The sequence below is a fragment of the Amaranthus tricolor genome, chromosome 10, assembly GCF_026212465.1.
Source record: "Amaranthus tricolor cultivar Red isolate AtriRed21 chromosome 10, ASM2621246v1, whole genome shotgun sequence".
Classification (NCBI taxonomy): domain Eukaryota; kingdom Viridiplantae; phylum Streptophyta; class Magnoliopsida; order Caryophyllales; family Amaranthaceae; genus Amaranthus; species Amaranthus tricolor.
The window spans coordinates 17,290,932-17,294,124 of NC_080056.1; positions in this window are offsets into that span (position 1 = coordinate 17,290,932).

Here is a 3,193-nt window from a genome sequence, read left to right on the forward strand (position 1 = left end):
CACAATAAATATACCCAATAGTGTTCTATGCCGTGTTTCGTGCAAAACAAACCAAGTTTGAGCTACTTTATGCGCGAAAGTCCAAAAAAAGCTTAAAAACCCATAAAATCGAATTTGTGTACCTTTATTGCTGTCCATTTCGGAAATGTGGCTCTGGATGTAGATCCCATTTGTCCACACACTTTTTTCATTGCGCTGAAGCGCATGGGAAAAGCTATTTCTATATATATATAACACTTAATTAAATCAAATTGGTAAAATAATTAATATTACGTACGGTAGTTTTGGTAAAATTTGTAAAATTGGTTAAATATTAATTAAATGGGGGAGAGCCAGTGAGGCAATTTTGGCAGTACTCTCTGCCTAGGGAGACCATGGGACAAATCTGTAATATTTCCCAGCAAGGAAATACCTAGAACATCCCATGGAACAGTAAGAGTTGCTTGTTCTAAAAATGAATATAGCAATAATTAATGTCAGAAGGTGTGAAAAAAAGAGATAAAAGAGAAATACATAAGGTAATAGGCAATAAAATTTCAATCTTACCAGAGGTCAGACAACTTGACATTCTAACAAAGGACAAGTAGATGTCCTATTGTAAAATAGAGGCATGGGTAATCCAATCAGGTTGTAGATCTTTGCCTTTAGGTTTGAAAAGGTATAAAAAGGAATGTCTCTCTCTGCGAGACAACTATTTGAGAACGTCTAGGCCAAGGGTTTCTCTGGCATTAAACTTGCTCTAGAGAACTAGAGGCATATACCTATTGGGGTGTCCTGGAGTTTTTGGCACCCTGACCTAGATGATCTTATCTTTATAATGCTTCAGATCATTGAGATCTGGGTGCGCTAATGAAGGGTCTATTCTTAGTCTGATCCAATAAGACTCTTGAATAGATTCAGAGTCGATGGCTGCTTCACATAATCACATGTCCAGATGAAGGACATGATCTTCCCTGTAGCTTGTGGAAGAAGTTGGTTTAAAGAAAGATGGAAATGGCAAAGAATTAGTGAGAAAAATGGGTAAAGAGGAAAGCGTAATTTGAAATCAAAATGGTAGATATAACCTGGGATATAAATATCTTCTTCCTTAGTTTTGGAGAAGATGTATTCATGATCCATCATCCGTTCTTCATCTATCCTGCACCAGTACCCTTTGTCTCGTGGAATGTCACAAAGGTCTTCTAAGTCAAGTCTAAATCGTTGATGTTAGGGAAACAGTCAGTAACTCCTTCGCATCAACCATGTCAGCATCTGAAATAGGGATAAAAGAGGCCTCTTCTAAACCTATCAAGAAGGGAAAGTAAGTGGATCTAACCACCTATGATGAGGCCAACCAATTGTATTAGTGCTCCAGTCAGCAGGAGGTTTGTAGGGTAATAATTCAGAATGAACACATAGAGGGAATTCAAAAACTAGAACGTAAGTTAGTTCCTTGCTGAAATTAGATGCAATGTCTTTCATAGGGGTCTTTGAAGAAACCATTGTTTAACGTCGCAGAAAAACTCGAGTGAAGAAGATGAAGAATTCAAAGGAAATAAGAATAAACTGATAAATGCAATTATTTTCACTTTTTGTGGTTATTTATATGCTCCTTTTCGATCGTTTAGAGGTGATATAAGGCCGTTTGTAGCTCGTTTTGCTCTATTTGGTATTTCATGGTCAAATTGTGAAGAAGTGAGTAAATCATAAGCATTTGTGTTGTTTATTGTGAATATCATGGCTAGTTGTGCTACTAGGACATAAAGAAAGAATCAAGCCATTGAGAATAGGAAGCCAAGTGGATAATGTCAAGCAAGAGTGCCAAAGATCAAGTTGAAAGGTGATTTCCTCCCTAGCCATAAAAACCGAGTCGGTTAAGGAGGTGCTTTAAGCCTCGGCGACTCGGTGGCAGGCTATAACATCATACAGTGTATTTTTGTGGTGATTTTTAAAGGAGTTTTAGGTTATTTTTCATTAGAGATATAAATAGGCCCTCAAAACTGATTACGGTTTCTCTCTTCCTCCTCCCTCTTGACTCTCTTTTTACTCCCTTTTCGATTAGTCTAAATTCTTTACTTTTCACTTTCATTCTTTAGTTTAGTTTTCATTAAGTTTGTCATGAATCTTCCTTTGAGAATTGTAAGTATCCTTTAGTATATTTTTCTTGCAATTAATTTCTAGTACTAGTGTTAATCCTACATTAATGAACTTTAATTATTTCCATGAAGCATCCTTTAACATAAATTAGTCTTGTTCTTCATTTTTTGCCTTTTGATTCATTGTCGTGTTTCTTATTGTTTAATCATTGCTTTTCTTGAAAATTTCTTTATTACCACATTTATTCATGTTTAGTATCATCTTAAGGATTTTATTTATTGTTTTCACCATGAGTAGTGAGTAGATCCATTTTCTTGAGTTCGGGTTTAAACCTATAATTCAAATATGATTTGATTATTGAATGTGTCTATGAAATTAGGATTAAAGTGATTAAATTGTGCCATTAACTCTAAATTAAATATACTTTATTGGACAAGTCAATAGAACTAGTGTCTAAAATTCTTATTAATTTGTTCAATAAAACTAGCTAGTGAGGATTGAATTAATAAGGCCTAAATCTAATAGTTAATTAACAGAGCGAGAGTTTGAGCTTAACAAGATCAGATTTATTCATACAACTAATCCGATATTTCATAGACACTAATAAGAGTTTGATCATATAAGAATTTAAGGGGTTCACGACACCCTAGATCTTTTATCATATAGTTTCAACCCAATTTGTATTGTACTCTTAGCTTGCTAGTAACAAAAACCAATCAATTTTTGTTCTCCTTAAGCAATATAATTAATAGAGATTAGCAAGTTCATTATCCCAGCTTCTTTATGTTTGACTTGCGACTACACATACACCATGCGCTTGTGGTTGAATAAAATTTACACATTAGGAACAGTGATAAGATGTATATTAATTGCAAGTAAAATCAAGTGGGGGTAATGATGAAGAAAGAGCCATTTCAATCGTAACATGTTTCCTTATTTTTAGAAATAGGATAAGTTAACGGAATCAGAAAAGGTGCCAGAATAAGAACATAACAATGAAGGCCAAAGGAAGAAAAGTTCCCATAAATCACAAAAGACAACACATATCTAGCTTTTCATGTTTCCAGAAGATGCTTATTCAACAATTTTAATTTCCCAGATGGAAGAGCGTATTCAT